Source organism: Mastigoproctus giganteus, chromosome 8 (genome assembly GCF_048544385.1).
Source record: "Mastigoproctus giganteus isolate SK-2022 chromosome 8, ASM4854438v1, whole genome shotgun sequence".
Lineage (NCBI taxonomy): Eukaryota > Metazoa > Arthropoda > Arachnida > Uropygi > Thelyphonidae > Mastigoproctus > Mastigoproctus giganteus.
Genome location: NC_143582.1, coordinates 31,729,949 through 31,753,449, shown reverse-complemented (window position 1 = coordinate 31,753,449; position 23,501 = coordinate 31,729,949).

Sequence of the window (23,501 nt, the reverse complement as noted above, 5' to 3'; positions counted from 1 at the left end):
ATGTTAAAAACCCCCTCAAATGCAAAATCCGCCACTGAAAAATGAATCATAAAGAGATAATCTTAACCTATTCTAGCCTCTTCGGCTCATATATGTAGTTTCACGAACACCATGCACTTAACTTCATACTTCTCAATGAAATTATATTTTTCAAACTTGCACCTGTGTGGCCATGATCTAATTTTCACGAAAATCGTGCGACTGGTAGATAATTAATAAAATCATGTATCGGAAAAATCACTTTTTATTATATGGAGTTCAATGGCTTTGTTTAAATTGTTTTTCCTATAACTTTACAAAGAAACATTGATCTATTTCATATATATACGGTTATAGGCACCTACATATTTCATGTTATATACAAACATATTTTATTTTTTAGCTATCAAAAATGGAATCCCCCCCCCCCCAAAAAAAGAGGCTTTGTTCTTTAAACAAAAATTGGGAGCAAGAATACTAATGGCTAGCTTCAACAAATGATCCTCATAAGGCGAGTGTCGCCTATGCAGAAATGTATTTAAAGTTGGTTATATGGGCATCTTAGCAGTTACTCAGCATAAAAATTCGCAAGCTTTATAAATCGGCTCAAAAATCGACAAATTCTTCAAATAGTCTTGATAGGTTTCTTGTGAAAAAGAATACGAAAGAAGAGGATTTAGTTACTGCTGAAATAACTCATATTTATTATTCAATTAAGCATCACCATTCTTATAACTCATTAGATTGTAGCATGAAATTGAACTCTAAACTTTACAATGATTCAAAAATATCATGTGGAAGAACTACATCTGCTGTCATTGTTTGTAATAGTTTGTTAAAAAGCATTGCAAATTGTTTTGGATGATTTAAAACATCACGATTCCACCAGTATTGTTTTGTTTTCAGATTGATGCTTCTAATAGAAATAATATAAAAATGTTTCCTTGTCAATTCAGTCCCATTATTTAATTGATTTTTTTGAAAATGCTGATGAAAGTGCAAATGCCTAAAAAAATTCAGTGAGTAATTTAGGATTGGATTGGCATCTAGTTTCAGTGCAGACAATGAAACTTGTAATTTTGGGAATAATAAATCCTTATTCCAAAATATTAAGAAATTAAAGCAAACTGTCATGCTCACATTATTCATAATTTAGCTAAATATGCTTTCGGTAATTTAGATATTGATATAGAAAATATTGTGTTGAAAATATATGGTCATTTTTCTGTTTCAGCTAAAAGAAGGGATAACCTTAAAATAACCCCGGGGGCTCACATCTGGTGAGTATGGGCTTGGCACACCCAGGGTCCTGAGCTGGATATTATCATTCTTCTCTTTCTTGGTGATTCCCTTCTACTTTTCTCTCTCTCTCTCTCTCTCTCTCTCTCTCTCTCTCTCTCTCTCTCTCTCTCTCTCTCTTAGGGTAATTTGGGAATTTTTTTTTTTTGGCTGGTGCAGCATAAGCCTCAGGCTTCCTTGCACCATATAGCTAATAATAATAATAATAATAAGTATTTCATGAGTTTGCCGAAACAGAGTTTAAGGAAATTTTAAGGGACGTGCCAACTAGATGGCTTACTTTACAGCCATGTATAAAACGAATTTTGCTTTCATGGAAGGCTTTGAACCTTTATTTCGTAAACAAACCAAAAGACTGTTCCAAACGGCTTTTTAAAATCCTTCAAATTAATGAAAATTCAACAGAGGTCCCTATAATTATAGAATTATATTTTCTTTTCTCAATGTATGCGATCAAAATAATTTGCAAAGCAATCAAAGAGCTTGAAAAGAACGAAACGTGTTCCAGTGATATTTTTTATATAATGAATGATCTAAAAAATTCACTGAAGAATGTCTTGATCAAGAATTTTTTGGGTATCAAGTTCGGCATTTTCAGAAATTACTCGGCAAATTAAGCTTTAAAAATGGTTCTCCTAACTGTGGCTTATTTGTTAAAGTAGCAGAATATTTTAAATTAATAGAAAAACTAAAGTTTGGATATGAATGATTTATTTGATGAGGTTTCAGTATTGAAAACAAATTATGAAACTGTGTCAACCTCTGAAAAATTTAAAACTTGTTCCAATATTTCGAGTCAATGGCATTTAATTTTGAAAAGTGTTGATTTTACGCTTTCAAATATTTTCAAGGTCATTTCTTATGTTTTTTCGATACCTGGGACTTCGTCAAATTCAGAAAGGATTTTTAGTGTAATGAACTCGAAGTGGAGGGATAGCGAAATAGATATTCAGTTTCACTCAAAAAGTGAATAAATGATCTACTTCAATTTTAAAGATAATTGCTTAGATTTTTCGGAGAAAATTAAAAATGATGCCCAAATTCTTAAGGCTTAAGGATGATTTCTAGCTCTTAAATCAGTACGGTTTTTTTTTTTTTTTTGCTTTTATTTCACCTGAAATCCAAGTATATGATATCAAAATTATTTTTGGTATTCAGTTCTTTTGTGACCACATCATAGTATCCAATCAAATTGGTCAGACAAGACCTCACTTTAACAAACCCATGCTGTGTCTTAACTATTACTGCAGTATTGTCTACATGATCTTGCAATGTTTTTTTAACCAGTGATTCCATTATCCATTTTTAAGGGGAAATTATTCCATTATTAAGGGGAAACCCTTAACACAAGTTAAACTAACAAGTCTATAGTTACTTGTCACCTTTTGAATCCCCTTTGTGAATTGGTGATACATTTGCACACCTCCAGTCCGTGGGGACCTCCCCCGAGTCCAAGGAAGCTCTCATAATTATGGCTAAGGGTTTGCTTACATCCTTTGCTGCCTCCTTTAATATAACTGGATAGATCCCGTCCACCCCAGGTGCCTTTTTTATGTTTAAGTTCAACAATTTCTCCTCCACTTTGCTCTCAGTTATTACAAAATCACTTAGCTCCCTGTTAGAGTTTGATAAACTTCTGGCATTTCCCTCATTGAATAACTCCTCATGTGTGAATGTAGATGCAAAATGCTCATTCAGTTTATCAGTTACCTTAGCGTGATCATCAACAGTCAACCCATCTATGTTAAGTGGTCCAATCTGATTCATCCCTTTCCTTCTAGAGTTTACATAAGTAAAGAACTCTTTGCTGTTTTTCTTTGCATCCTTTGCTAAGCATTTCTCGTAATCTGCCTCCGCCTGCCTCCTCCTTTGTGACTTGATCACAGACTAGTTTATATCTGCCATAGGCTTTTGTCTCACGTGATATTTTATTGCATCTCATACATTTTTCTTCTCTGCCATGAGCCTCATTAGTTCATCTGACATCCATTTAGGCCTAAACCTTGAATAATATTTCTTAGTTGGAATGAAAAGCCTAGTAGCCTCCAAGATTAAGTCCCTGAAGGCTTCCCATTTAGAATTCAACGTTGGTAACATCATCAGTTGATCCACTGTACAGAATTTAAAAATTGTCTGAGACCTCTGTAGTCACCTTTACGAAAGCAAAAGCTCTTCCCTTTAGCCTTGATGGTAGTTACATCTTTAAGTAATTCCCACATTAGTACATTGTGATCACTGTCGCCTAGTGGTTTCTTTATTTGCATCTTAATGCATGAATAATCACTGCTGATAATCAGATGAAGAGTATTACTTCCTCTGGTTGCCTCTCGAACATGTTGCCGTAGAAAACAGTCATCCAATAAATCCCGTAAACTCTTGCTAGTGTGTGAGTGACCAACCCACAAGTTCCAGTCAATATCTGGAAAGTTAAAATCCCCCATTATAAGACATTCTGATTTACTGGCCCACTATTTCTTTGCACAATTGCTCATTATACGCATCAGGTTCATTAGGTCTATAACACACACACCTACTCATTTTTCCTTTCCCATTGCTTATGTCACACCAAACAGACTCAACATTGCATTGTCCACCAACATCAGTTGGATGCGCACTTCCTTTAGATTATGTGTTTCTTAACTAACAGCATAACCCCTTCCTGTCCTGTCTATCCTTTCTGTGCACATCGTACTCCCCAAATTCCAATTTTGCACTTATGTCTGTGTGACACCACATCTCTGATATCCCAACAATATCTGCCTTTGATGTCTTGACTAGCACTTCAAGCTCATGAAATTTATTAACTATACTCCTAGCATTGGTGTACATGCAAGTATACATGCACCTATTTCTACTCTTAGTTACCCTAACACAGCCCATGTATTTATTTGTTCCATTATGACTGCCAGCAGTCCTGGAAATCTCCATTGCCTTCTTTTCCATGCTGCTGCTCATTCCAATATAAGCAGTGCAAGAATCACTTTTGCCTCTGCCTGCGGCCACTGCTAACCTTTTATTACTGTTAACCTCGAGATATATATACGTTACGCTATTTCTTATCGACTACAATATGGCGGCTAGTTCAACGATATTGGCGCCAACGCCGGGAATCGTAACTTCCAAAAATCGCTAGTTAAATTCAAAATAAGAGGCTAACGAACGCTACTAAACCTATTTAATATTTCTGTAAAACACAATGTAGTATGTTAATGAAGAATACGGTAAAAATTAAAAATACTTATCCCTTTACAGCAGCAAAAAACCCGACTGTTCTCTTCCGTGACTAGATGCCCTCTCATGCTTATAATTGGAGACAGGTACTGTTATGGATAAAGAGATGGTTGGGTGGCAGAAGACAGATGGTGGTTATAAGTGGGCATTGCTCTTCATGGACTAATGTTATTAGTGGAGTCCCCAGGCCCATAGTTGTGTTCCATATGTATTAATGATACTGACGAAGGCATATCAGACTTATTGTTAAAGTTTGCAGACGATACAAAGGTTGGCAGTGTGGTTAATGACAGATCAAAGTATCGCTTGATAAATTAGGCAGGTGGGGTGAGAGGTGGTAACTGAGGTTTAACATTGGTAAAAGAAAGATACCTGCATATGGACAGCAGTAACTCCAGAATAAGATGCCAAGGTGGCGAAGAACAAAAAAAAAAAACCTACAGGTTATTGTACGGTGGAACATGAATTCTCTGACAGTGCAAACAGACTACCAGAACAGTTCATGGGGTTCTGTCAATGATGATGGTATTCTAGGTTTACTTTTCTACAAATTGGGTAAGATTAATGAGATCCTGCACGCATAGGATTACAGGGGCTAAATCTATACCACCAAGTGATCAATCTGATGGCGTCAGCAGAGAATCCCGTCTCTAAAATAGACCAGCAAGGGAAGCCACGCTCTAAAAACAAGGGACAGAAGAAAACATATATAGTATTGTATATTCTCATTTATTACTTAAGTTTTAAATATACAGTAGTGACTCCAGAATTCCGCATCTCCTTAGGTTACAATTGATTTAAAATACGAAAGGTACAGGAAACGCAATTCGTCTCTCACGGAGATCACGCTTGCGCAGCATCCTTTGTATGCCAGCGGCGGGCACAGGTCGTCCTCTAGCGACGTTGAAGATGGAATACACTCTAGATGATGTTGGCAATACTTGTAGGTACCTTCACCATGTCTTCTGGTACTAATCCATGAATCTTCCAGTCTGCAGACAACCGTGCTCACGCCGACCGGGCTAGCCGAGTGGGTAAAGTACCTGCCCGGCAACCCAAAGGTCGCGGGTTCGATTCCCGCCTCGGGCTTGGATCAAAGTACTGCAAAAAAAAACCTTGGGAGGTGCAATATGGCCACAGAAGCCGATGCGCCAACAACTACCAAATAAAAAAAAAAAAAAAAAAAACAACCGTGCTCACGATTAACGTTGAGCTTTAGACTGACCATCCTCAATCCTTCTGATGGCTCGTCAGCAAAAACATTCTGACAGAGGTTCCCATCAACTGGTTCTAGCAGTTAGCAAGGTTGATACGATTGCTGTTATTTTACACTATGTGGATAAGACCTAGATACGAAGCGTGTCGAAGACCGGCGAAATTTTCGTGAGCTTTTTTCACACCGCAGGCAAGTTGTTTGGTTTTCACAAGAGCAGTAGTTTTATTCCTGGAAACTTGGGAGTTCTATCCCGTAATGCTACAAACCGAATCAAGAATACAAGCAATTTTCATACATACTTGTATACTGATGCTTCATGGCTCAAAAGAAACAATTTGTATAACCAATAATTTGCAGAAATTACTGCCCTCATGTTGGTAGAATCGCAGTCCTACTCACACCGGGTGAAAAAGACCTGCGTTCGATGTCGCGAGAAATTTTTATGGACATTTCTCACAACATGGCTGAATTAGTCGGTTTCAGGCGAGGATAGCATGGGTTCTTCCCCCCCCCCCCCGATAACTCGGGTTTTTCGTCCAGCGAACAGAAATTCGACCACAGAACAAAAGCAATTTACAGACAGTATACAGGGAGCAATATGGCCTTAGTCTCTGATACTCCCAAAGATAACTCCTACAATGCAGAAATTACTGGTTGTACGCTTATTTGCAGATATTATTGAAAATTGCTGCATAACCAACAAACCAACATTGCAAAAATTACAGTAATTTTCAGAAAATGTGTCTTAACTGCCTTGGCATAAAGAGAGCGAGAACACTCTTTATTGCCGTTATTATCATGAACGGGAGTATGCCCGTTAGCACAGTGCATATTAAGCACCGTCCTCCCAACACCGGATGTAAAAGGCCCGCGTTCGAATTGTTATTGACGCCAGGAACTTTTTTGGGATTACTTGGTCGGTTTCAAGCGCAGATAGGAAGGTTCACCCCCCCCCCCCGCTCCGGAAACTCGGGTTTTTCGTCTAGAAATCGTAATTAGGCTTTCACGGCTAATTTGAGTTAATACACCTTATTAAGCAACGCTTGTAATTATGAAGCATGGTACTTCATCCAATTCTGTGGTCCTCCTTGAAAGGTTGCTTGTATTGCACAAAGAACATGTGTTTGTAGAATATTATCCACGTTCGCAAAAGCAAATCAATGCGTCAGAGAAGGAAAAAGTAGTTCAAGCGAATTGAGCTGTTTCCTCAGTGATCTCATTCTGGAAAGAAATCAGAATGGTTTCGTTTCTTGGAATTGGTTTTTGAGACTGACCCTGGCCTATCATACCATTTGCTATCTGGATAATTTTCGACTGGTGAAATTAGCGGTCATAATCAATTTGGAAATATCACCGTTCATTATGGCTGGTATTTGGATATGTACTATATGCATTTTCTGTCGGATTAGCCAATGGCCTTAGACTTTGGCAAATTACAGTGTTTAAAGGTGCTATTTTCCCCTCTGATAGCAGCTTTCAGTGTCCTTGAGTTTGATAACTCATCATCATTGTGTTGTGCATTAGTGTCGAGACAGCGAGTTTAGAATCTGCTTCAGCTGTTGCATTCATTACCTCCCATGGGGAACCGTCAACAAGAAATCGTTCTTGTTGACGGTTATACTAGTTCTTGTAAGTTTGTTTTTTGAACACAATTTTCCTAAGAACGCTTTCCTATTTCAGCAACAGTAACTAAAGAGTGAGCTGAAATTATCCTAATGAATTTTAATTGAAAGATTCAGGGTATAAGGTTCTGAAATTACGTAACGCACGTGATGAGAATGATTTGGATATGAGAGTTGAATTTGCAGAAAAGTTTCTACAAATATGCGAAAATAATGAAAATTTGCCCAATGAAATCTTGCGGTCCGACGGGTTAATTTTGACGATCAGTGGCCATATTAACTGATACAGTAATGTTTATTGTGCCATTGAGAGTTCTGATATACAGGAGCGAGAGTGCAATAGCACGCGCTCTTTGAGTGGCCCGGGGTTCAAGCCCGTGACTGCTAAATACGATTAATGTTTCCTTTATTGTAAACTTCACTGACCTGGTGGTCGTGCCGGAGTATAAACAAGAACATAATTAAAAGGAATTAAACTCTCCAGGTGTTGTTTCTGGAGCCAGCATAAATGTAACTTTAATTTCAGACAGCTTATCAACGAAATTCCTAAATTAAATATCACCATACAAGTACTGTAGATGGGGAGTAACGAAATACTGAAGGTTGACTATATTGTAGAGATTTTGGCATTTCATTAAAACAATTACTCGTTATAAATTTGTTTGGCACAGCCAAACAAATTTAGGCTTGATTAGAGTTTGCTTGTTTAATAAATAAGGTAACGAAAATCTTTGGATGTACGGCCCTATTTATAAAATTTTATTTTTAATTAATGAAATGAACCGCGATCCGTTTTTGGACCACAATATTAAATATTTGAAATTATCTTTCAGTGACATTTCACAGCCGGCATAACTCACCAGGACTGAAGTTTAGGGAGACGCAGAAATGGCGGCTGTGAAATGTCACTGAAAGATAATTTACAGTTTGGAGTTCACAAAAAAAGTTGCAGTTAGCAGGAGCCTCACTTTTATTTCGCGCACGTTTGACATGAAATGCTTTCTGCAGGCAATTAGAATGTGCTCTTTGAAATCGTTTCTTAATATGTCGTTTCGGATGACTTCATGATCCTGACAGAGTTTCTCATTGCTGCTCTTTTCTAGTGGATCGAATTAACGTTTCTTCTGTCCTGAAATAAACAAATAGGCAATCCGAACTCCTCTTTCTTTAATGAGCTCAAATATTTCGCTTTTGGGCGTTTCGATTTCACTCATTGTTTCAGTTGAAATTTGGTACTTAAGATAGGCAAAGGCGATATTGAATGGCCATTTGTTTTCTCAAATTCTTTTTCGAGGCGGATGTGTTTTATATTGCATTGGTTCTTCAGCGGCGCAGGTGTGACCTTCAATTTCGATTCTCGAAAATTAATATAATAGTAACATACGAGAAGGGATCGCATTATTAAAAAAAAACAAAAATTATTCATTTTATAGGGTATATAACTTCTGTTCATTTCAGACTTGAACGGAGATTTGGCTGGAAAGTCGAAATTCTTATTCTTCACTTTTTATATTCCTCGCTTTAAGAAGTCCTGCTGCAGTTGTTATATGTATTGATCTTATCGGGTCCTGCAATAAATTAAACCAATAAGGTAAGTTTCTCTTCAGTGCAGGTGGAAAATGAACTAGAACCAAACGATTAATTTAAATAACAAAATAAATAAATTTATTAATTATTAAATTTATTAAATTAACTAAAGTATTTCATATTAAGTTTAAAAAGATGGTAAATAGAAAAATATTAAGGAATTTAAGCAGTGAACACAAACATTGCAGTGACAATCAATTTTGGTCGAAAACAGTCAATCTTTATAATTTGTAATTTCATTTAATTGAAATTACAAATTTCATTACTATAGCGCTGTTTTACACTATAGTGACCCGCACCCTAACTGCACTTTGAAGTAATCAAACATAGGGATCTCATCTGTGGATCGGTTGATCCGCCATGGGAAACGTGCTGGTCTGGACGTCTGCTGAGGATGATAAATACCCACTCTCTGTCTTCACATCCATATAATAATAATGTAATAATGAAGATACCGTGTAGCGGAGTAGGTGTTCTTCAGTTTAGCATGGCATTGATATTATACAAGGTATAATTCATTGATACAAGGCACAATATGATATGGGTTTAAATTAACTATATAATATCGGTGTAGATACACCATATGCCTTGCCCATTGAATCTTCAAATACTGTATCATTCTGTAAACCATTTGGCATCTCTCATATTGTGGAACCACTTCGCAACTGTGATGGTATGTTTGCATTATCAGGGTACCTGCCCACCCACCGATGATAGGTCAACAGCTTTGAACCGGTGATCGTCTGGGTGGTAGTATCCACTGAGAATAAATAACAGTAGTCTTCTACACTAGAGAAGCGTTACTTATTCGTAGTGGAGTACCTGGTATCTCGTTGTTGAAGGTAGTCACGATATGAGATACAATTAAAAACGATGCCTTCACACTACGTACGTAGTTTAATTTATGGGTCTGTTGTATTTACACCGATATCATATAGTTAATTTAAATGCACGTCATATTATGCCTTGCGCATTGAATCTTCAAATAAATGTTAGTAGAGTGCAGTTACAAAGTGGTTCCCCCTGCCCCGGTGGAAGCTGTCGGGCTTTAGCGCCCGAGGACACGATACACGGAAAAACAATCGTTTTATAGGTCAAATTGGCGCCTCTGAAATAGTTTTTAGTGAGGGTACCCTTCCTCCCGAAAGAAAAATTCCTGTGTGCGCGAAGTAGTGTTCTATGTGGGTTTTCCTTTTATATATATTCTCTGTTCATCTGTATTTATTTATAAAAATACTTTATTTAAAATACTTTCTTAATTCTTTCTATAAAAATATTCGTTATTTTTCATTAATGTAAAGTATCCACAGACCGCATGTGACATGCAGGGCTTAGTCAGAGGAGGACTATACCTTCTTTTGACTTTGCTTCTCCGTTGTGGTTTACCCGTGGAGTAATTGTGCTGCTTAGTTACTGTATGGAACGTGACTATGTTTTGACAAGTATTAATTAGGTTCTCTTTGGCAAATATCAACGCAGAGTTTATGAAAATATTTAAAAGCATATATCCATTCTTCTGTCTTTACTTCAGGGAAGAATTATACGAGGTTTATGCTTCTCTTGTAAGTTTTTTTTCTTTCTTTGTTGTTATTAACTTAATTCGCTTGAAATAAAAAAAAAAAAAATAAATGACCCGGAACAGCAGATTGTGCTATCGGGTAGATGTCGTAAAAATAACTCATTTTATAGGATTAAATAAATAATATCAGTTCATTGGTTTCCAACTATTATTCGTGTCAACGCAACTGATATTGACAAGGAATTGACCCTGTACGGTCGAAGGCAGAGGGGATTACACGGTAGAATCACACTTTAACAACAGTTATGGCGACAAAATCCATAGATAAATACAGTAATTCTATAACTCAATTTGTGGAATTTGTTACTAATAGTCACATGGTTACATATCATCGCACAGTTTGCATTACAGTGATGCCGTATACATTTACATTATATTGATAGTACACAAATAGTGCATATGAGGAAATTTTTGTTATAGAATAAGTAATGTAATTCATGTACAATGCTTATGTGTTTAAGTAGGTAATTTTTTTTTCTACTAATTTCTTAGTAACTTCTCTTATATAAAGTTTATTATTCAAGGGAGGAAGAAGATTAATTTCGCGCTTACTTATTTAAGTGTGGGGTAAAGTAGTGATATAAGCGTACTAATTCTATTAGCTTTCGGGATGAGCTAGGGCTTAGATCGATGTTTTTTTTTTTTTTTTTTTGGTGGAATTCGAATGTCAGTGTATTACGAAGGAAGAAAACCACTAATTCAACAGCCGACCGAGCTAGCCGGGTGGGTAAAGTGCCTGCCTGGCAACCCAAAGGTCGCGGGTTCGAATCCCGCCTCGGGCTTGGATCGAAGTACTGCAAAAACCTTGGGAGGTGCACTATGGCCACAGAAGCCGATGCGCGAACAACTACCAAAAAAAAAAAAAAAAAAAACTAATTCAACAGAAACTTTAAAAACGCAGATAATGGGCTTACTATTAATAAGTTTCCTTAATTGGATTAAATTAATATTTGAATCCTAGAAATAATTCACCATAATCCACTCCTCATATTAGCCAATTTTTAGCTCATCTGAATGCAATGGATTAAAATCATAGAACACAGATGCTTGCTTTTTTTTTTTTTTTTTTTTTTGTAGTTGTTGGCGCATCGGCTTCTGTGGCCATAGTGCACCTCCCAAGGTTTTTGCAGTTCTTTGATCCAAGCCCGAGGCGGCTCGAACTCGCGACCTTTGGGTTGCCAGGGAGGCACTTTACCCACCCGGCTAGCCCGGTCGGCAAACACAGATGCAATGATGTGTATCATTTTAGATTACTGTTGGGAGCATATGAATTACGTTTTGTTTAAGCTTCCAAATTTAAGTCGTATTTTTAGTTCTATTAATATGAGACGTGGAAGAGAAGTTTGGAATCAGAGTAAATTGCAAGGTCTTTTTATAAATATATCTTTTTAATTGTTTAATTCAAAACATGCAAACAGAAGATTGGAACGATAACTTTTGTGAGGCACATGTGCAGATTTTTAAAAATCAATATTCAGACAAAAGAAGGTGAAACGAAAGAGGACTCTGCAGAGGATATCATTTATGGTCTTGTCACGGATGGGATATCGTAGAGAAACTTGGGGATACGAGAGGAGGACTCTGCAGAGGATATCATTTATTGTCTTATTATTCAAAACAGCCTGTGTAGCAGTATTAAAAATAAGAGCAATTTTAACATCGTTATTATATGCAAGTAATGACACAATAATAATTAAGAGTGGTGAAAAGTGCAAACAGGAGCGTCGATTACGTAAGTCATCTGTAATTGTTTCAGGTGGGAGGTGAAATAGCAATATGTCGCCAGTCTTTCATTAGGTTCGGCCTACCTGATTTGGAAGAGGATAAATCATATAGGAGAAAAATATCTCTGGGCAGGGCAGTTGCTAAATAAATTACTTAAATAAAATAAATATTTTTTTGTTTTTACCCGCGGACGACTATACAGGGTCAGAGGAGTTCGCAAGATAGAAAGTATACAAGAATAGCACCGTATTTAATAGTCACTCATTACGTACCCTCGCACTTGCCACTTCACTATGACAGCTTGTTAGGACTCTAGAATATAGAAGACTGAAGAATTTTAAGACAAGATTAGGAATAAGGTCCTACCCTACTATGTCAAATGCGAAGTATGCGCTCATGACCTTGAAAGAATGTTGAATAAATACAGAGGAATATGATATTGTTTGAATTTATAGAAGAAACACTGAATATTGCGTTGGTTAGTATTAAAATGAAATATGTTAATATACCTAATGTGTTAATAGTACTAGGTTAGCTGTTAAAATTAGTACAATACCGTAATGTTTACGCTGTTATGGCTTTAAAACAGGAACAAGAAGTCACTGGTGATAGTGATCTAACGTAACGGGTTCGGACTCCTCTTCATTTCAGGTTTCCATTATAATGGAATGCTGCAATGCTAATGTTTAGCGAGATATATCTCGCTACGTATCACTTTAAAGCGAGCGCAAAGTTTGTGCTTTAAAAAAATAAAGCTAATGCGTTTTATTAACGGTTCAAGTAATATTTTCCTTGGAAATATGTTTAGCAGTTCTAAAGCAATTGAAATTTGTCTGGTTAGTCATGCTAACATCAAATGTATTGTCTTGAAAATATTTTTCACTTTGAAATATTACAGTCAAAAAACAAAGGCATATGATCAATTGAAAATTATATAAAAAGAAAATATCCTGTAACGTAAGAGTACAGTTAGTATTGTTAGTTAAAATTAAGCATAGTATCGCTTTGTTTCTCGTGGGGAAATTAAATATGATTTAAACTGAGAGAATTATGATGCTCTCTAATTAATAGAAGTTTACCTTTGATAGAAAACTGGAGGTGAAATGAATCCAGCTTAAATATCAAAATATAGAACTATACTTAAGTATTGTTATACATTATATTGAGTGGCCACTTCATTAAGTACACTTGCCCTTTCCACAAAATGGAGGAGTCTTTCAGTAGCAGCATCTGAAGACCATATACATGCGATATAAAACGAATGAGCTGATATGTAGGGTTGCTCTAAGAATACAAGTGGGAGAATGGACAAGCTGAAAGATTTAAGTGATTCTGAATGTGACATGGCAGTCAGTGCCAGACGAGCTATTATCAATGAGTAGCTTGGAAACTGCAACTCTATTGGATTTTTCGCGTACGGCTGTCTGAGGTGATCCAGTGGGGATTGTGTATGTTCGGAAACAGTTCGGTGATGAGAGAGGCCAACAGAGGATGAGAAGACTTGTGCAAGGTAAAAGAAGGGCTACAGGCAGTCAAATTACAACCCAGTACAACGGTGGTAACCAGAGGAATTTCAGAACGTACAATTCTTCATACCTAGTCACGGATGGAGTATCGTAGCCGAAGACCGAATCGGGTTCCACTCCTGTCAGCAAAAATCAAGAAGGTACGGATACAGTGATTTCAGGAACACCAACACTGGACAGTGGAGGAACACGTTTCTTAGTGTGCTCTGATAGGAGGACCACAAGAATATGGCAAAAACAGCATGAGTCCAATGGACGTATTCTCACAGGGGTTGATAATACAGGCAGCGTTGTATGGCGTGGGGAATGTTTTTGTGGTTTCCATTGGATCCCTTTATCACTAGAGCAACTTTTTGATACCACAGGTTATCTGGGAATCGTTTCCGACCAGGCACATCCCTTCATGTTTGCAGTATATCTATCTGTGAATGGATATTTCTATGAATAGTGTGTCATGTTACAACTCCAGATTTGTAGAGAACTCGTTTCAGCAACTTGAGAATGAATTCAGCCTACGCCTAATGCGATCGCTCCCCCAGTCACCAATATTAATCCAATTACGCATTTGTGGGATGGTGGAACGTGCTCTTTGAAATAGAGGACTGTATCTATACAATTTGCAACAACTTTGGGAAGAAATTGAGTCAACTGTGGCAGGCTATCTATACCGCATTGAGTCCATTTCACGACAAATCCAGATTGGTCTGAGGGCTGAAGTGAGACCTACTCGCTAACTAATGGGTGACCTAATAAAGTGGCCACTCAGTGAAAATTTTTAAAATCATACTCATTAAGCAAATGAGTTTAACTAAATCTGAACTTATTGCATAATTTCAGGTCACCATGATGTCATCGCTGTGTGTGTATATAATTTTCCTTGGTCTTCTAACAGGTAAGTGTGACAAATAATGCTTTAAGCTATCTTAAATAGCGCCAAAATTTACAAAAAGTAAACATATGAATAAATATTAAATTTCTTGGGTGTAAATTCGTTAACTAAGTGATCTTACTAAATAATTTAAATAACTCCTATTTTAATATTACATAAAATAACAAGAGAATTTTCGTCCTGTCCATAATGGTGGCAACCCCAATTTTATACTTCTTTTAAGGTTTATTATTTTATCTTTTTTACTCACCAAATCCTTCACAGTTAACCAAATGTAATTGTATTTCTCAACTACCTTGCACAGTTTCAAAGAGGATAGGTTTTCGAGTTCCCAAGTTTATATTACAATAAGTTTAATATTTTCAATATTTGTATATAATATTGGTGTAAACACACCGTAGACAACTCTTAAACAAAAACTCCATTAGTAGTTTGAAGGGCGGCATTTTATCTGTATTTCGTATTGTGCTCTTCCTTCACAACGAGTTGGCATGTATTGCACTACCTCGAATAAGTAAAGGTAAGGTAAGTTGTTGTTTTGGTTGTTAGGAGCAGTAGCAACTAAGGCCATATTGCTCCGGATAAGGTAAGCTGCAGCCATTATCAACTCACTGCAGGATGGAAGCCTCCTCAACAATTCATGCTGAGAGAAAATGGACCATAATCTGCCACGCTGGTCCAGTGGTGGTTGGAAGATCGACCGTATTTAGCAGTAAGGGGCTTTGAACCCCGGTCTACTCAAAGAGCGTGTGCTACATCACTCCCGCTCTTGACCACTCGGCTACGGAGGTAACGCTTCACTAAGTAGTCTTCTCTTTTAGCGAAGCGTTACTTATTCGAGGTAGTGCAATACATGGCAACTCCTTGTGAAGGAAGAGCACAATATGAGATACAGATAAAATGATGCCCTTCAAACTACTAACGTAGTTTTTGTTTAAGAGTTGTCTATGGTGTGTTTACACCAATATTACATAGATTATTATACTCTTAAAGATAATGTTGCATTTAATTTCACTTAAATATTTTCAATATTTGTAGAAAACTGAATGAGCCATAAATTTTGAATAAGGAGTTTTTAATTAATTAATTATTATTTTTTAAGTTGGATGAACAAGTAATACATAACAAAATTAGTGCTCAAACAAATTGTGTGGCACAATTTTAAACATTTGGACAGGCATTTGGAGGGAATGGTGTGAATTTTTTTTTTTTTTTTTTTTTGGCTGATGCTGCATAAGCTCATACACATGCTTTCTTGCATCACATGCCACTACTACTATTACTACTACAGAACAATAACCTTTCATTTCGAACAATGACGTCCTAGATTCGATTAAGCAGCAACCTAGAGTAACGTTAATTGTTGACAAAGTTTAAATTCTCTATTCAAGGTAAAGAAAGTAGCCATTTTTTAAAGAGGAGGATTTTCACTGCAGAGTGTAATGACAAAAATAAAACCAATCAGCCTAACGTGATAAAATTCTCTCTTTTTATATGTGAATAATCGTGTAACCTTTCATTTTTGTGCAGTTTTAGATCTTTGAAATTCTTACAAGAGTTGCAACGATGGTATCGTGCAAATGTCCGAAAATGCTTTATTTCTGAATTAGTATACACGAAGGTGATTTGAAACAATTATCTGAAATTATTATTATTATCATCTCTTTATTCACCTTAGGTTCACCCCCTGAACAGCCTAGGACTAGGAGGGTGTACAAATATATTTTTTTTTATATACAGCATACAATTTTATACAAATTTTCGATATTTAAAATTATCACATTAATTAAAAAATTATATTTACTTAATAGCAAGCAACGATTAACTTTAAAATAAAATTGATATTAAATTAACATTGTAATTATATATACAGCTTGATCTACACATCATTTCCTCGATCATTTTCATTACAATTTGCTTAGCTTTTATATAAATAAAACTCAAATTTTATAGTAGTTCTTGTTATTTGGTCCACATATCGTCCATAATTTGGCTTCTGTATGTTCTATTTTTTCCACCCACACTTATTTGGATCTGTGTAGAAGGTGTTGGATCGTATTACACGGGAACATTCCTTTTAAAGAGTCCAGGTTAGTGAGCTTCATCCTAAGTGGAGGGTGCCAACTCTGGTGGTTTCCATTTCTTGCTTTTGGGAGTGAGATAATATCTTCCATCGATGGGGCATCGATCTGGCAGGTTAGCAAATGTGGACAGATTTTTTTTGAGAACATTGAATTTCCAAGGGGATCATGCCTAGCTTGACTAGAAGAATAGATTTGGAGATGGTGAATGGGATCCCTCCCAGACGGTTCAGCCACCGCAGAATCCAGTATTCCCTCGTCAGGAATCTGTTACGCAGAGAGGCAGGTGCAGAGGACCAGATTTCAGAGGCATATAGATTTATCGGAGTGAGACACTTATCAATGTATTGACAAATCAATTGATGTTGTGGCAGCCTACAAGCTCCTGGCGGATAGAGATAACATCGGTATTTTCGCAAATTCAATAACATAGAGTTTACTACCCGTTTATAATTGCTTGCAGTAACAGATAAGCTCGATAAACCGGAAAGTGCAAATTGTTTCTCATGGTCGTGGCCTCCAGAAATGTGCTTTCTGGAGGCCACGACCACACTATCTGATAAGAGTACATTATTGTCACTTACACCTTAAAAGAATATTATTTATTCATAGATTTTGTTACCATTAACAGAAAGAACAAGTTTGGCCAGGTTTCTGGATGTTGTGCCCGACCAAGAAGAACACCGACTAAAGAAAAGAGGGTAAGTGTCTCTTTACCATTTCCTATTTACTCTATTCATTGTTATACTTCAATTTTGCAAATATCGATTGGAATATGCCCTTCCTAGGAGACACTTATATCTCCAGATGAGGTTGAATTTGCCAAAATGTAATAAGTGATAATTATTATTATTAAGAATTTATCATTAATTTTTAATGATATATTTTTTTCGCAGTATTGTGCCATTCCACTACTAAGTCAAAGAAAATATACTCTTAAAATTTTTTTAGCGCATATCCGTGATGGTATATGTTCTAAAATTTACTCGTTCTTCTCAGCAGAAACCAGGGTTACGCTCATTAATACACACACTAGCCAAAAAAAAAAAAAAAAAAAAAACGAACCTTTATTCAGTATCGAATAAACGCTCGTATTTGCTGTTATTCGAAATAAAGGACTGACTTTGTTTCGAATAACAGCAAATGTGCGGCGCGGCATTGATTCTACAAGGTGTTTTAGTGCGTTCTTGTCTTATTGTACCCATTCTTCCAGCAAAGTTGAAGGAAGACTTCGTTGTCGAATAGTTCACCCCCAGCATATCCCACACGTTCTCAGCAGGCTTGAAATCAGGTGAATGTGGAGAGCCAGGGAAGATGGTGGAAATCCTTGTCACTGAATCATTCTAGCGTGATTCTGACAAAATGCGCTGTTGCATTTCATCCATCAAGTGGCCATCACCTTCGGGATGGAAGTGTAATATTGCAGGGTGCAGTAGATCTGATACAAAATTCAGGTACTCCCTGAAAGACATTCGACCTTCCACCGGTATCAACGGACCGAGTCCATGCCAACAAAACATTCCCCATACCTTGAGACACCTGCGGATGCTTTGGTTGTCTTAACAATGCAAGCAGAGTCCATCGCTTCGTGAGGTTTTCGGAAAACTCTGCCTATCATCAGTGTAAAACCAAGTGTATCGTGATTCGTCTGACCACATCACTTTCTTCCATTGTTCCACTGTCCAATTCACGACGTTCTCGGCGCCACCGTAAGCCGAGTTTTTCTATCTTTCTCCAAAAAAAAAAAAAAAAAAAAAATGGCTTCCAAATAGGCAGGCAACTGCCAATACCAAAATTTTTCGATCCCCTGCCTGTGGTATGGATTGAAATAGGGCAGTTCTGGGCTTGGTTGAATTCAGATGTTATTTGCTGCACACTGGATGTCTTATTTTTCCGTTCAGCCCTGTTTAGAGTACGGCTTCGCTTTTGGAGTATTGTTTTTCTGCCAAACTTACGTCTTTGAGATGTGGAAGAATCGCTTGCTTTCCAGTCATTAAAAACCTTTGAGATGAGAAATCAGTTATGTTATTCGTTTCTTGAATCGTGACTCCTGCTGATCGTGCACCCACGATAAGACCTTTTTTCAAAGTTTGATCGATCACGCGTTTTTTTCCATTCTGGCTTCAGGTTTCAAATTACTGCAGTCGAACAGCCAGTGCAATCGTTATATTGAACGCGGCAACAAGTCATCACCCACGTCACAGTGTACTTTGTATCTATTTGCATTTGCTCTGTCTGTTACTGTCGTAATACAAAGGTTCGTATTTTTTGGCCAATGTGTGTAAATGCTGCTGTACTTCTCAAATACCATTGCTCTCACAAATCACATGTGTTCTGTTATCATAAGTTACCTGGTGAACACCATTGGTGGGAATACAGAGATAAATGGATAGCATTGAAAAATACAGTATGTCAGAAGCAATTTTTAGTAATTGGAAATTGTTATTATATTAACTCAAAAAAATATAAACGAAAGAGTAAAATTTACGCATTCTTGCAAATCACGATTCTTATTTTAAGTTTTCTACATAACATTGTAACTAAATTAAAATTAATAGTACAATCAGTATCAGCCATATAGTGGAATGAAGCCACAGGTTTCACCACCAGCCTAAAATAAAATAAACAATAAAAAATATATAAAAAATGTAAAAGCAAGTAAGCTACCTGTTTATTTCCCTCCTCACGGAGGCACTTATCCGAGCCGACTTTTAAATTTACACAAGCCCCAACACCCACCGAGGTAACTTATTCTAGCAATTAACAACTCGCTGGCTAAAAGAAAACTTTCTATAATCAAGTATAAACCCCTTTTTCCTGATTTAAATTTATATTCCTCTCGCTCTAGAATCATTTATAACAGTGAAAATTTCGCCTTCATTCGTTTTTACTATCCGTTCTTAGTGTTTTAGACCTCGATCAGTCCCTTCTAAGGTGCCTCGTTGCGAAGCTCTTCCAATATTTGTAGCCCGTATACTGGAAGTTTGCAAGTCTCACATGCAATGTCTCGTCTCTAGATGCTTTCAACAAACTCTTCTTTTTATGTGCTGTCTCCCAATTGCCTTGCAGTAGGAGATTATAATCTCTTTACTTCTACAAGCAAAATTTTGATAAATCGTTGAGACAACACGATGAGCCTTCCTTGCTTTGTCTTGCCTTCCTCATCTACACGGCTCAAAGAACATGTCCGCCTCTATCGCCACTCCCGAATCTCTTCTTCCTTTGTTTTTAATTCAACTCCAGTCACAGTAATCCCAAATGTATAAGTTATTTTGGGGTTGCTGTTCCTCAAGTGCAAAGCTATATTTTGCTGCATTAAAACATACCTGCCACTTTTCTGACCATTATTGAAGCCTATCCAAGTTGTCTGAAAGGAGTGCTAATTGTTAACCACTTTCTCGACTTTTACATCATCTTGAAATTTTGACATCACACCTTCTATCCTTTCGCTGATGTTATTTAAGAAATTCAGAAAAAACAGTTGTTGAAGAAACAATCTTTGTGGACCCCACTTCTAACGTTAGCCCGGTCTGAAAAGCAACGTTCCATATCACAAACCTCAGCCACCCTACAGTTCATCTTAAAATCGCACCTCTGATCTCAACATATTCCAGCATATAGAGCAACCTCTCTTAAGGGATTCAGTCAAATGGTTTGCTAAAATGCGAATAAACAATATTGTTTGTAAGTATAAATAATATACAAATAAACAATAGGATGAACAATAAACATAAGGGCATAGCAGTTAAACTCAAACTCGGCAGTATCAATTTTCTGTCGACAACGCTGCTTCTAACACCTTTTCTTTAACGAAGGGTGTTCTGAAGGGTTCCTCCCTTGGCTCATTATTATTTAATGTATATATCAGTGACATAGTCGCACATTTTGAGACATCGCCTATTAAATTATTGTCTTACGCAGATGACACTAAGCTCAACGTCGCTTTTCTTCCGGTATAATTGAAATAATCAAATTTTCTGTCATGTTTAATTACTATCTATACGCTTTCAATAACTTATTGTTTTATTTATATACAGATGTATATTCTGTATGTACAGTAAATTTCCGACTTACGTAAGTTTTTGCCGGCCGATGCAAACTTAAAAAAAATCGTTGAAACGTATTCTGCATCCCGTTGGAATAAATGGAGGTATCGTGAAACTATTGTAACGTGAACCCAAAACACTTTTTTTTTTTTTTTTGTAATTCGTTCCAAGTCCGTGGAAGTTGAAAATTTCGCTATATTACTAAGCTATTTATCTCTCTAAAACGTCATATTTATAATGGAAATTGCACTACCCTTTCATCATTGTCATATGTTCCCGTTATAAGAATCAATTTTGAACGCCTTTGTAATATTTTTCTAAAGCAAGTTTCTGGAGGTCACGACCAAAAATAAATAAAAACGATTTGCACTTTTCGATTTATTGGGCTTTTCTGTTACTGCGTCTAATTATAAACGGGTGGTGATAAACTCGATCTTATTGCATTTCCGATACTACCGATAACTGCAATTGTGTGGGTTTTTACGCTATTATGGTGAAATGTGTTACCTTTACTAAAATCTTCAATCGTATAAAACACAAATTTTCAGAAACTTCTCTTCATTCCTATTTACATATTACAATGTTGAAGGGAAAGCGACCAACGAAAAGTGCAAGTGGTGGTAGTGACAGGAAACGAAACAAAATTGATTTAGAAATGAAGATGAAAACAGGACAAAGTTTGTCATCTATTGCAAGGGAATTAGGTCTCACTGCTTCAACGACGAATACTGTTTTAAAGGACAGTGCGCGTATAAAAGAACATGTCAAAGGATCAACGCACTTAAGATCAACAGTGATCACAAAATAGCGTTCCGGTGCTATATCGAAGATGGAACAACCGTTAATAATATGGATGAAATATCAGATTCAGAAGCGAGTTTACCTGAGCCCAATGGCCATTCAAGCAAAAGCAACAAGTATTTATAAAGATATTAAGGATAAGTACAGCGAACCCCAACCCAAGTTCGTGGCAAGCAACGAGTTGTTTAATGTAGAATCGAACCAAGGCAGGTACATGTTGTGGGATCTTCTCTTCGGTAAGGTAGCATCGATTATTTTAACTACTAACTCGAAAATAATTATTCCGTATCATGTAACGTTTCCAATTTTAGAAAATGAGGCTCGTCAGCAGGGTTAAAGTTTATTCTGGCGCCACCTGGGCCTTGGCGCTGTGTCTGTGTAACTTCGCGCATCACGACCCACACGAAAGGTAATTTGCCGTGTTGATCATAATTCTAAGATCCGACCTGTTTTCAACTGCGTCAGCTTCGCTTTATATAACGTCGCCTTACACATATTAACGGAATTGCACACCCACAGATCGTATTTGTTCACCGTTTTGTTTGCCTACTAGCGTCTGCACACGTTTTTATCGTATTTTCACCCTCCTACGTCATAGTAGTAACACAGGTTATTTACGATTTACTGCGCCGATAAGCCTTCGTTTCGCCAATCGTTTACGATCGTATACGACTATGTCGAAGTTATACATGCAATATTCAGATAAATTCGTCCATTCTTTCTATGGGGAGCAGTTTCAGTGATGAGCAGTATTTCTCACACCTTTAGTAGTGCCTCCCCTCAGTTGATTTGTAGTTTCGCCACTGGCCATTCGTTTTGAGAGGTCTCGATTCGAATCCTGTCGGAGACGAGGAATTCCTATATGCCTCTTCAATCGGGGCTGTAGTTAACTTGATACCAAGTAACTAGAGTCCCGATCGGAGGGAAAAGCATCTGTGAACCCTCACAAGGTTCATATCGACACCCGGAATCTACAGATGCCTTAGATATACAGTGCCTCCCTAATGCATTACATAAATATTAACAACAATAATAATCTCGAGTGGTGCCTCCGGTACTTTTCTAAATATTAATGATCCCTCCCTTCCCAAACTTCTCCAGCCTCTGTCACGCAGCTGTTCAATTTCTACAGTTTTTCCACTGGCGCAGTATACTTAAATCATTATACTGTACTTCTAAATTTGTCTTCCATCTCTTTCTTCCAAGCCATTTCGAACATGCATGAGCTGGTCAGCATCTACCGATACTTACAGAACCGCCATACACTCGCCGAAGTAATTTGCTTTTGCTTTTCATTGATCCCATCTACATCTGTTCTTTGGAATGGCTTTCCTTCTTGTGTAATTCCCGAAAATTACAATCAGCAGAAATTAAATTCTAACATCAAAAAAGTATTACCTATCTTATAAACTCTCAACTCGCACATAGCAACTGAGTGCTATAAGTTCCAGTAACCTTTCGTTGTTGGAGTTACCGTGGGAAAAAGGAATTAACGACTTTAATGGCGAATGCAAAATGAAAACGTGACCTGTTAAATTTTATTACACCTTATTAATTTGCTACTACAACTAAAGTATAATCTACGGGTAGTCCTAGATATTAAATCTTTGCTGCATTTTAATGCAGTAAATATTAATGGTCTGGATTTTTTATATTCAACTCTTTTAAACATTACGAGATACGTTTATTTTTAATATGAGTTCTGAAAATATTTTGCTTGGGCGGAATAATAACTATTAAATAAATTTTTTTACTTTTGGACAGGGTTCACCTGGATGAAGCGCTTGCCATGAAAGTGAAAGCAGGCTGCGTCTGTAAAGTAAATGTCAAGTGCGTTTGCCCGTCACCTTCCCCAAAGTAAGTATCGGTATAATTCATTGATTACATATTCATTACTATATTCAGTGATCACTGAATTAT